Source organism: Choloepus didactylus, chromosome 1, assembly GCF_015220235.1.
Source record: "Choloepus didactylus isolate mChoDid1 chromosome 1, mChoDid1.pri, whole genome shotgun sequence".
In the NCBI taxonomy this organism is placed as follows: domain Eukaryota; kingdom Metazoa; phylum Chordata; class Mammalia; order Pilosa; family Megalonychidae; genus Choloepus; species Choloepus didactylus.
The window spans coordinates 81,544,460-81,557,759 of record NC_051307.1 but is presented as its reverse complement, the minus strand read 5'-3'; the positions used below and the strand labels follow the sequence as shown (position 1 = coordinate 81,557,759).

Here is a 13,300-nt window from a genome sequence, read left to right as displayed (position 1 = left end):
TAAAAAGTATAAATGAGCAACAGACGTGCAAACGTTCAAAGTAGTTCTCATGCCATTACATACATATGTCTATAAATATGGGGTTTTATAAATGGATATTTATATGCTCTATACTGATATATTGTTTGGGAGTTGATCATTTGCTGTCCCAGGATTTTAGAACTACCAAAAGTAAAATTTATTAAATTGTTAGACTATATTGACTGAGACGTGTGCTCTCAACTTGCTGGCTATTGAGGGCAAGCTGTTAACACTTCTTCCCAACTCTGCATTCAGCCACAACACATTGGTAGCCTGAAACTGGCTGTTATGGGAGTATTTATACCACAGAAATCAGCAAACGCTACAAATCAGGGCTCCTTAGTTCTTTTTTTTTTTTTTTTTTTTTTTTAGTGAGGAGTGGGAGGGAAATTTACCAGCTCACCACTGCAGATATCTCATAAGATATTCACATATTCATGAATGACTTTTTTTTTTTTTTTTACATTGCAACATATATCCATGGGCACTCATTCTCCTCAGGGTAAATGGCCAATGACTAAAATAAATAAAGGTAGAGAGTGGGGAAGAGAAGTGTTATTCTATAATATCTAAAAATGTGGCAAATGCTCATTTTAACTCAGATTTCAAATAAACCATAGGGTGGGAGACTCCTGATGTGATAAACATGTAACCCTATTTCCAACCTACTCTTGGGCATAAAGAGCAATTTCTTCACATATTATGTGGTACTCTTGCAAAAACCTGCTTTGTTGGCATGTTAGGAAAATAAAAAAGGGTCTCTCCTCATAAGAATTCAAAACCAATAAGCAACTGACAGCTGCACCAACTTGTACCCAGACCACTTTCAATGTACTACAAATGCAGTGGTACATCTTAAATGTCTATTTTTCTTCTTGGGTGAAAAGCATAAATAAATAGCTAGTCAGAAAGTAGAAAAGTTTTTTACTCTCTGTATTTTTTCTTTTTTTAAAACTGGCAAGAAAAAGAAAATTGATTTGTACCATCCAATAGAGTTCAGATTCTCCGATCAACTGACTGTAGGGAAGCCATTGGTATTAAAAGAGGAAGAATGGGGCAACCGAAAATCTTCTATTCCTACATTTCCTTCCAAGAGGATCTGACTACACTACTGGGGAGAATGCTGCAACTACATTGCTAGGCTCTCAACTTCCTTAGGCCCGTTAAATAGGACTAGAGAGAGCTTCACAAAGTGGGGCCTTGTCTGTCTTTTTACCAAACACATGAGAGCTGCTCCATATAATTTGGATCTGTTCAACCTCCCACCCCAACATTGTCTACAATCTGCAGTCTGAATGACTCACAAGCAGTTCACAAACTATGTCTGCACTACTGTAGGAAAGGAAAAAAGGCAACAGGAGTGGGGATGCCTATCTTCTAGTTTCTGCTCCAATACTGCCCATTTGGAATATTAACAATTCATCCTACAGCCGGGCAACAGCAAGTTCAGGTGAATCTTACATGCCTTGCAAAGATTACTTAAACATGCTAGATGAGGAATAGGAGCCAAGGAACTTGGTAGATCATTCCTTCCCTGGTGTACTTGTCACATTCTGGCAAGAGCAACAAACAGGTCATTCATGGAGCTGGAATGAAATTAATGGCCTGCTTTCAAAAGGGTACAGCCTGGGTTTCCTCTTGTTTTCCATATGTTTCTGAACATAATGCAAAATGCTCACATTGGTCTATGAAGCCCTAAATGGTTTGGATTCTGGCAACCTCAGGGATGATTTATGCCCCTGAGTAACAATAAAACTTTCCAGTGAGCTTCTGTACACAGCTGCCAAAATTAGCACAAAGGTCGATAGCAGCACAGCTTTCTGTGTGTGCAAATGTCTGTCTCCCCTCATAATTTAGAATCTGAATATAAAGTTAAGAGTGTCATCACATGGGAATTTTGGAGTTCTACTAGAAATAGAGGTGATTTTGAGATCCTCTCGTCCAACATTTTTGATTTACAGATGTACCCAAGGAACTTGCCTGTCCAAAGTTTCAAGGTTAGAATCCAGTCTTCTGGGTCAGTTAAGGGCTTTCTCTACTAAATAACTTTGTTCATTCTTAACTCATTCATCAAATACTTATTGACTTCCTTCTATTTCCTAATCATTGTTAAAGCTTTTGAGTATCCGACAATAAACAAAACAGATTGTGGAGCTACCATTTTCCACTGAGGGTTAATCTTAAACAGTTGCTGCTGAATTATGACTTGAAGTAAATTCATATTTGTATTTTTGTGTTGATTTGCATGAAAGATGATTTCTGAAGTTTTCTTAAGATATATCTCTTTTCATTAGATAACATCTTGTCTTTCAAGATTCAGCTGAGGTAACCTATATACCAAGAAGCCCACCTAGATTATCTCCTCTAATTAGCCTAAGCAGTATTCGAATGTTTAGACAGTATAAATTTCACTACAGATATCCTTGGTCCCAACCCCTAGCTCACCTCATTCTATTATAGATTCACAAACACATCCTGATGATATGACCAGAAGAGAAAGGGGCATTACCTTCCACACCCACCCTCAGAGAGACAGAAGGTTCTTGGAGCCTTTCCTCTCTGCTCATTAGTCTTTAGCACCCATGACTTGAAGGATGAAGAAAGTATGTGGCTTACTGATCTTCCAGATTTTTTTCTGACAGTCTGATCCTTTGGGCAGCCTTTCTCTACACACTGAAGGAGTGTGTATGTGTATGTGTGTATATATGTTTGTAGGTTGGCAGTGCTTAAGCATATCTAATGTATCTTATTCTCTTCTACAAACTCCGACACAAAGGGAAGATTCTTGAAGGGCTAGAAAATTGGTCTTCTCCATTCTATCTGGAAGACACACATATTCACTATGTACCAGAAAGAAGGGATCATGTTAAGCGAATGGTCTCTGATTTCTATGCCAAAATCCAAATGATTCCAATACATGGAGGGGGGAAATTAACTTTATGAGTTCCTTGACCATATATATGCCACGAAGGAAGAACAAAAATATTGAGAATGATTTATAAGGATAGGCAAATAGCCCTCCCAGGGTACATTGCCCCCTCCCAAAGATACCTTTAGAATTGCAGTTTCCCCTCCAGCTAGGATGGTGTCAGATGATCAAACTGAAATATTTTATCTTCCACAATCCCCTAATTTGTGCTTTGAAGATTGAAAATAGCTGTGAGAATGGCTGAGTCACCACATCTAATTTGTATATCATCTACACTTCTTTTCTCTGGATGTTTGATCACACAATACCAAATACTTAGGCCTGTTAGCCAATTTCACTAACAGTCACAGTTCCAATTACTGTGAATGGAGAGTTACAATGAATTGAAGCAAAGCATCTTCATGTAATATTGATGTTTTAATGGAAGACTACTTACAAAATTTTAAAAAGCTTATCAACCACAGCTGTTTGTCAGATGCATCCATTGCTCTACACAAGAATCCACGGTTTGATGCACTCTTGAAGCTGTTTTAAGTAATTTAATGAAACAAGATGGGTATAAAAATAAATTAATGAATAATGAATGAAGCCTAAGAAAAAAGTGAAACTATTGACAGCAAATTATGGCCATCATAGAGTTGTAGTTTTCCATTTCAGAAAGAAAGTTAGCAGGGATATGAAGTAGGAATCTAGGCCTATCAGGCTCTTTATTTTCAATCTCAAATGTAGGGCTGGTTTGGAAAAGGCCATTGAGATTTTCTTGCAGTCTACTGGACCTCCAATGTAATATAAATAAACTTTCTTAGAACTGACTCAGTCAGGTTTCTTTGCCCCTCTACCAAACTTTTACTATCAGTTCCCACTCCCTAAACCTGTAACCTAATAGTCAGAAAATAAGGGAACTACAGGAAAAGGGGGGTTGGTTGGGTAAGTGGCCATACCCACACTTGAATGATGCCTCCTTGGGCTACCATTAGGTACATGTCAGTTGGAGCTAGAAGGCAGAGAAGACCCAGTTCAAAGAGCTTACTTCACAGATGAGATAATCAGTAGAACCTCAACAAGAACCCAAGTCTCCTAATTTTAGGTGGTGTTTAATCTATTGAGATGAAAATACAGAGCTATTGTACTCTATACATCCTGTAAGATATTAGACACTAAAAACATGGCACTGCTCATCATCCTTATGAAACTACTTATGACAATTATCTTTAATAAAGCCAGAAATAAATTATTTGCTTAGAGAGCCCAGCTTTATTGCTGCAAGATCAATAACTGCCTAAACCATTTTGGAAAAAAGCAGGGATCAAATTTTCTTGATTTTATGAATAGGTCAGAGGTTCAGCACATGATTTAGTCATTCTCTTATGACACAAAATTCAAACATGACTAAGAGGCATAGAAAAAATTATCCAGCTTGTCAAATCTTCCCCTACATCTTTATACATCTTATGAACCAAATAATCTTTGGAGAATTTCAAGAACATAGTTCTTCTAGCTTCAAACAGCATCACTGGCTTTCTTCTTCCCTTCCATTCATGGATGTTTATAGGAAGCTTTTCATTCTTTATTTAATGAAGCTATGATTTTAAGGGCAAAATAAGAGTAGTGACAACTACATGCTTTCTACTCCATTAGACTGTGCTCAGCTCCCCTTCCATGTTGAGTCAAATGGACAGACTAACCCTTGCTACTTTTGTTTCTTCCCCCTCCTCTTTTCAATCCTTCTGGGATTGTGTGTGTGTGTGTATTTTATATGTGCGTATCAGTGTGTGTATACAGACGAAGGGAAAATATTTGATGAATATGCATGTATCTCTAAAAATTGTCTATATTTTTAGAAATACTGTTAGGTTTTTAGTTTCAAGTGGAGCTTCACAACTTTAAAATTACTTACATACCTTTCTGTTGATTAGCTTCTTTGAAAAAAATGATATAGCTATTTAATATGAGCCATGAAAGAATGAATAAAAAGCCCCAAACAATATGAGTTTCTTGATTCTGAAACACATCTCTTCATCTTATCTTTTGTGTTCTTACATTTTTTTTCCCTACTTGAAGAAATGTTGATTGTTCTCCAATTTGTGCTTTGTATTAAGTTCTTTAAGGTTTTAGTTATAAATATAAAGGTACAAGATCCTTGGGAAATGTACTTGCTAAAGGAGAGAAGGAAAAGATCTAAAGAAGATGTAAAAAGATAATTCTGATGAGCCAAATTTAGAGTAGGAATCCTAATACATAAGCTGATTTTCATCTTATTTATATCTGAACATTTCTATTTCTTATTCTCAGTTCCTCCTGGCTTATTTGATGGAGTCAGTAGTAACTCATGTCAAGAACAATCAATTTAGACTGATCTTTTTATTTTTCTTAGATCTAATAAAACAGCACTAGAAACACTGTCAAAATAAGAACCCAAGACTCAGAACTAGTTTAAAAGTCCCAATAATATGGGGTAATAATGCTGGGAAGGAATAATAATGAGGATTATGGTTAGTTACTGGATCTCATTTGTAAACATACTCACTGATAATTCCCAGACAAGAGGTTGGAGTATCCTGCTAAACAAAAAAAAGGGGTATTCTTAAATTAGGACACAGTGTTGATGTTCTTAGATGTCTCTCTTCTTGGTTTCTATGTGACTAGGACTAGCAGGGGTGTCAGGGTTCAAGAAGTGACCTCTGCAATCAGACCATCAAGGTTCAGACTCAGCCACTTGCCAGCTGTTGGCAATGATTAAGTGCCACAATCTCTGTAAACCTCAGGCTCCTAGTCTGTAAAAGTGGAAGGGGAAATTACAGCACTTACACCATAAAGTGGTTATAAGGATTAAATGGAATAATCTCCATATAGCACTTAGTTCAGGTCTGGCATTTAATAAATATTCACTAAATGCTGTCTACTATAGAAATTTTATATTTCAAATATTGAAAAAAAAGCTTAGAGACCAACTATCCTAAATCCTCATCTTACAGATGAGACAACCAAGGCCCAGAAAGAATAAGTAAATTGCCTAAGATCTCACTGATGGTTGGTAGCGACAATGAGTCTAGAACCCTGCTCTCCTTTTTCCAGTACAATGTTCCTCCCCCTGCATTATCCTACTGGGCATGTAGGAGAGAGAATACCCTAGGAAAGTCCTGGTTGCTATTTCAAAATAATAATCAGAAATTGCCTGGCTACTGCTAAGATGAAGAAAGAGGAAATGCAGGAATTGAGATAAAACATAGCACCTTAAAACAGAGGTAAAGAATTGCAGGGCTAAGGTTAAGGTAAGGATTTAGAGGCTATTGAGTTGACCCCTGTTTTGCCACTGACTGTGTCTGTGGGCTGAATACCCATTTATTTTGTCCTTATTCTCAGACTGTAAAAATAGAAAGGAAAATATTATCAACCGCCACTGGGTTGTTGTCAAGGAAAGCCAGTAAAAATGATTACTCTAGCAATATAAAAGTGCTCCATAAAAGCTTAATAATCAACACTATTTAAGTGGCCTGCCACTGAGTATCTGACAGTGTGCCCATGTTTTATAGATAGCATTTATAGACTCTCACAACCCAAATTTTCACTTTTTATGAGATGTTTGTAAATTTGGGAAGTGGTTTAAGCCACATTTCAAATCAAAAACGCTTATGAGACACCCTGCCAAATAAGTGTAAATATCTTTGGGAAATCTCACATCTAACACATAGCTTCATGGAAGTGGATCTATCAGTTGGAGAGCTAAAAATGTTATGGAAGTTTCCCTTGGGCCTCAGGAAAATATTTTTCTGGGGAACATAAAAGAATTTTCCCAAATACAAAATGCGGGCTGGGTATTTCATTTCCTTACACATAATTATTATTCTAGAAACTATAAATTTCATATCTATTCTCCTTGGTAAGAATTTGGCTCTAGAAGCACACATTGTCTAAAACATTTTTTAACATTTATCACACTGCATCTTGGCCACCGAAGCACTGTTTCATTCAAATTTTGTCCCACAGTGTCTTGGCATATAGAAGTACTCCATACCTTTTTACAAAATTCAATTGAGTTTAGATATCAATGTGTCTGTTTTCAACCCCACCCTCCTGAATTTCATCTCACCCCCACTACAAAATGAGAACTTCTTAAAGGCAGGGACCACATCTTATTCATCTTTGTGACCTCAATGCCTGGCATAGTAGAAAGTAAACACAAATGGAGAGGAGGAGGAAAGGAGGTAAGAAAGGAAGGGGGAAAAAACGGAAGGAAAGCAAGGAGGAAGGGAAGGAAGAAGGAGGGGGATACTAAATTCATTTTTCTATTCAAGCAGAGGATGGAGAATTGAAACTCTTCTCTTTCCCAGATCCTTATTGATGACCCCAATTTGAAAAGGATAAAGAGAACATGAAAATACAATGCAGCCAAGATCAACATACAGAAAACCTAGAGTGACTCAGAGTTACTCTTCCTCCTTGTATCAGTCGAGTACCCTGTGGTTGCCATCCAGTCAACATCACTGATATGTTTCGGGATGTGTTACTTTGGTAATACTACATCACTGAATATGGCTGCAGCAATAATTTTAGAGTCCTCAGTCAGGAGAGTCAATGGGTGTCCGGCGCTGCCCCGCTCGGTCCCCGGTTCCCGGCCGGCGAGGGGAAACAGGGAAGGAGAGAGAGAGATGCAGACTGCGCGAACTAACCTGGTCATGAATCACGACTCGAACCACACGGCAGTTGTGAAAGCAAGCCCTTTACTACAGCTAGATGAACATTCTGTGTTACTGGTTCCCACACGGGGCACGGCGCCTCGTGGGAGAGCAGCCTCGATGTGGCCGTCAGGCACGGCTCCTTGTGGGCTGTCTCACCCTACCCCGTCCGGGTAAGACCTTTTATACACAATTAACAACCAATAAGCTTCTAGGCTAGTATCGCGTATACAGGATTTCGATTGGTAGGAGCGGGTGGCGGATACATGCGTCACTATGCGGAAACAGGATGCAGGCGCCATCTTGGCTCACTCGATGGGCGGGGGTAACTCTAGAGCAGGCTGCAGCGCATACGCTAGGCCCGATTCGGGAGGCGGCTTTCCACATCTCCCCCTTTCTTATTTATTTTTGACCCAGTGTCTCCAGTGATGAGCGTGCTCCCGTGAACCCAAATGGTTCACAACCTCTTTGGTGCTTTGGGGAGTCTGGACTAGGCCTCAGCCATCCAGCGGCGGAGCCTCTAGCACCAACCAGAATGCTCACGTCATATGGAGACCGGAGAGTCCGTAAGCTGGAAGCAACGTGACTCTCCCTGCAGTGCTTTGCCTGGCAACTGGGGAACAACGACGGGGGCAGGAACAGCAGTAACCAGAGTCGGGGGTGTCACTAGGTGTCTCTGTGCAATGGCTAGGGTCCAGTCTGGCCACAACTAGGACTCTGCCCTAGAGACCCACCTGAGACAAAATTATGACTACTGGTGTCGCCTTTTACACCCGAGAAACAGCCATGCGATTCGCTACAAATTTTGCTCCAAAGCGCCCCACCTGAGGCGACCAGGAAGGGGTATGGTTAATAAATCGGTCACTATCGGGGGTAACAGAGGTGGGAGTCATAGCCATCATAGTGGTAACACGCAATTGCTGCTGCGCTTGAAACAGGCGTTCTAGCAAACATTTAACAACGACTAATCCCACCAATAATCCCACTGCAATGAGGATCCAATTAGTTAAATTGGGCCAAGAGAACCAGGAAGAAACACTGTGCAATAGTTTCTGTAGAACCTCGCCTAACCCGGAGAGATCGACTTTAACGGGTTTTAACTTGATCCCCCCAATTGTGTCTAAACTAGATTCCACCTGTTGGGAGAGATTAACAAATTCAGGAAAATATGACCTTTTCAGCCAATCAGAGACTCTGGAAATGCTTCCGGTCACGTTGGCCCTGACAGGAGTGACACAGAGTTTAACCGTAAGCCACCGGGTGTCACATGTTTGCTGAAGCACTCTCCAGAGTCCATCTATTTCCAGTCCAAGTTCATCTATCTCCGCTTGGAGTTTCTGAATGGCCTGGAAATTTAAGTTCAGCATCTGATTGTGGCGGCGTAGCACGTCTCGGGTAAGGTTGACCAAGCCATTTACCGTTTCCATCGTTATGGCGAGCTGCCGATCTGTCCATGCTTGTAGCACAGCCTGCCCGATCGTTGGGACAAACAAAGAGGAAGCTACACTGGCAGCATTCGATAGCCATTCTTTTATGCCTCTTGGACGCCTAGACTTAGAGAAGGGGATATTGTTAAGTGAAACAACTTGAGAAACAGGGCCAACCCAGTCGGTTGCCTTGACGGGGAGCCAGACATAACTTGGGCGATACACTAGGATAGCGGGGCGGCGAGGCATCCGGGTCTTTGGAACGGTTGCAGACTGTAGGAGCAAGCCCTGGAAGGAAAAGGCACCTTTGAGTCTCCTTTTTACTCAAGATCCCTTCACAAGACTGGCGGCTCTTCCCTGTAACGTTAAGAAATTCAAGCAAGACTCCCTTACTTAACTCGCCATTACCAGTTTCACAAGTAGCATTCGCCGCAACTGTGGTGTTGACAACCTTGACAGAGAGGTTAGCAAAAGAGAGGATCAGTGTGTCATTGATGAGGGGGAAGGACTCGTTGAAGCTTGTGGAGGAAATATAGTTCCACTAAAAAGAAAAAGGCAGATTAGAAGGATTGCTATAGGAGAGCAAAGAACAGAGTTACCGATCCTCTTTTTGGGCAACCGCGGGGTGGTCAGTCCTACTATTATCGTCTTGTCGGTCGTCGCCATCATCAGCAGGGTCGGAGGCTTGGTCTAATGGTTCAGGTTGTATATTCGTTGGCGTTTCTGACAGCTGTTCCTTGGCTTCTTCAGGTGATGTCACGGTTCTCACCAGTCTTTCCGGAACCCACACTGGTTGACGTCCTGGTTCCTTCTCGCGTTGATCAGGCGCGGGAAGTCCGCCGTAAGCTCGACGCGCAGCGCTGCTCTCCTCACAGAGGGACCGTCGAGAGCGAGGCAGGAGGAGGAGCTTCCCCGTACGGGCCACCACTTGTCCGGCGCTGCCCCGCTCGGTCCCCGGTTCCCGGCCGGCGAGGGGAAACAGGGAAGGAGAGAGAGAGATGCAGACTGCGCGAACTAACCTGGTCATGAATCACGACTCGAACCACACGGCAGTTGTGAAAGCAAGCCCTTTACTACAGCTAGATGAACATTCTGTGTTACTGGTTCCCACACGGGGCACGGCGCCTCGTGGGAGAGCAGCCTCGATGTGGCCGTCAGGCACGGCTCCTTGTGGGCTGTCTCACCCTACCCCGTCCGGGTAAGACCTTTTATACACAATTAACAACCAATAAGCTTCTAGGCTAGTATCGCGTATACAGGATTTCGATTGGTAGGAGCGGGTGGCGGATACATGCGTCACTATGCGGAAACAGGATGCAGGCGCCATCTTGGCTCACTCGATGGGCGGGGGTAACTCTAGAGCAGGCTGCAGCGCATACGCTAGGCCCGATTCGGGAGGCGGCTTTCCACAAATGGGATAGCATGTCTTATGTTAGAGAATTCCTTCACTGAGAGCCAGGGAGCACTGACACTGCTCAGCAGGAGATTCCTAAAAGCATAATCACTAAAGGAGGCTTGGAAGTTCTCCCCTAAAGGCTGAAGGGGGCCAGTGTCCTATAGATGCCTTAAACACTCCTCCCCTGATAGAGGAATCACCACGAAAATGCACTGATATCTTTTGATCTTAGGCACATCAGGAGGTGGGTAGGCAGAGTGGCGAAACAGGGAGAGGAAGAGAGAGTTGGAAGTTTTTTTAAAAAGAAAAAATATAACTAACCAATTCCAGGGGTCCTCATGTAACTTGACACTCACTCACCTGTAATAAACCCATGAATTGTAAACAACTAAGATAAATGACATGTATAATTCATAAAGCATTTCCATGTATATTAAAGCAATAAGATTTGATCCAAAAACTCTGAACCTCTTACAGACATAAATTATTTTCTTAGATTCTTTCAAAGTATTCTGCTCCCTACGCCTACCACACACTCTCTGATGGTCCTCTGCATCCCTCCAAGCAGCCACAGCATCCTAAAGCAACCCTTGGTAGCCATTCATTTCCAAACAGTACAGCCCAACTGGAAATACCATAATTTTAACCTGGGTTAGAAGGAAATCCTATGGGAGACAGAGGAAAAGGCAGTGTAGGGTCCCTGGGAATTTGGGTCTCATGTGCTGTGATAAATCTTGACACCTCCAGTTTCTGTGACTCCTTGAGACTCACCATGTCTGGGTAATTTGCACCTGTCACAAAGACCAGGCATGACTAATAGATATCTCAGTTCAGAAAGAAACTAAAGGCAGCATTTCAGGATCTAACCAAGATGACAATATCTACCCAAAGCTAAGAAACAATATAAAATAAATTGTCCTTTGTGATTACCTTCAAGGTGATTACCTACACTTCCAATTGCCCTTCAGTGAACATAATAAAACTTGATCAGTGGTGACACTGTCCAGTCCGAGTTTTTAAAATTTAGGACAGAGCACATCTCCATTTGCTTTCACTGACCAGGTATGTTTTTATTTGAATAAATGAATAGGTTAAGCAAGATTTCAGAAAGAATATGAATGAACAAATTATTACCTAAATTAAATCTAATCAATTTTATTCTTTCAACACTTGACATTTATAGAGTACTTACTATATAAAGTATTTTATTAATTCACTTGGAATTATCTTAACTTGAAAAATAATAAAACTGAATTTCCTTAAAATATGTTTTCGACTTTTCATTAATTCAAGTAGTCCTTCTTCCTATTAATCCAATCATAAATATATACCTAGAATTTTAACATTTCTTTTGTCTATACAATTTCAGAAATCCAAGTTAAAAAAAAAAAAAAAAGATGATCTGGGCAATGTCAAATATTTTCTGTATTTAAAAGCAAGATTAATTTAAAAGATTTAAAAGCATAATACAAAATAGGTGGTCTGTCCATATGCAAAGTAATTTTGAGCCATCATACTTGAAGATTGAACCTTAGACATTAAGGAAAAAAGGCCAACAAGGTCATTTTGCTGAGTAAATTATAATACCCCATTGTTTATCACACACCTTACCTTTTCCAGGCAAAAATTCCCATCTTCTTAACCTCAAGGTCTGGCCCCTTGGGCAAGTAGATACTTAGAATAAAGATTTAAAATGAGACACTGATGGAAAGAGGCATGTGATTTTTCTGAAGACAGAGGAGGCTAATAACAATAATTCATATAATCTGGTTTCTTATGGACGGGGGCCAAGATGAAAGAAGTAGACCTGATAAAGTCAAGAATAAACATCACCTATTCCTGTGATATATTTTGGAGAAATGGATATTGTGGCAAATGGCCAGTGTTACTACCTCAATCTGATGGCCCAGAGGCCAAAACATTTCTCAAACCACACTGTGGTCCAGTTCAAATTTGGACTCTTAGGCGTATCATGGGTTAAATCCACAGTGTTCTAAAAGAGTAAACCTAACCCTTTAAATTGGTATGAGAAGCAAATTTATCTTCAAGGGTCTCTGGGGTCGGAAGGTATTCGTAGGTCACACTAGACTAGAGAAAAACCTTGGAGACTGTTGACCCCACTCACCACTCTTGATGGGATGGGATGAGGGATAGGTCTAGTCCTCAAGAGTGAAAATCTATTAAATTTATCATGGCCTGGGAAAAGTTCTATTCTAATTCTGCACAGATTCTTTGAGCAATAATTGTGAAAACACTCTAATTTCAAGTTACAGCTTCAAATCAAAGAGATTCCAGTACTTTTTTATTATCAGAGTCAACCTTCAATTATTCATGCATATGGTAGAAAGTAGTGTCTTCAATAATAAAAAATAATTTATGTTTAACTTCACAACCAGCTCTGTATTTGGGGTTTTTCTTTTGTTTTTGGCAGCAACAACAGATTTATTTTCCTAATTATGTTTGACCCTGATTAAAGTTACAATTAACATTCTCTGAGTATACTCACACATACACACACTACACACCAATTGATGGTGGGGAGAATGCCCAGAAACATATTGCAGGATAAGGAAAAGTGGTCTAAGATTATGTTTTTGCTGTTGGCAATTCACATACTAGATAATCTGGATAATAGGGAGTTGGCTATATTCATAACAGGCTCTTTCTGGAGCCAAATAATCACATCAGCTAATTCCCATCCATAGAATATATGTAGACTCAGTAATTACTTTATTAAAATAAATCTATCCAGCATGCAGGTCTTTTCATTTTGCTTGGTTTAAAATCAGGGTTATCTAGATTGACTCTTTCTATCAATCATATTAACAAGATAATTGTCAGCTCTCTCTGG

The 13,300-nt window shown here is 40.4% G+C and overlaps 1 protein-coding gene across 1 annotated transcript in view; it reads right to left on the bottom strand.

The window, feature by feature from the left end:
- Positions 1-13,300, bottom strand: part of GAP43 (growth associated protein 43) — a 102,882-nt gene that overhangs the window by 26,942 nt on the left and 62,640 nt on the right. The window lies entirely within an intron of this gene.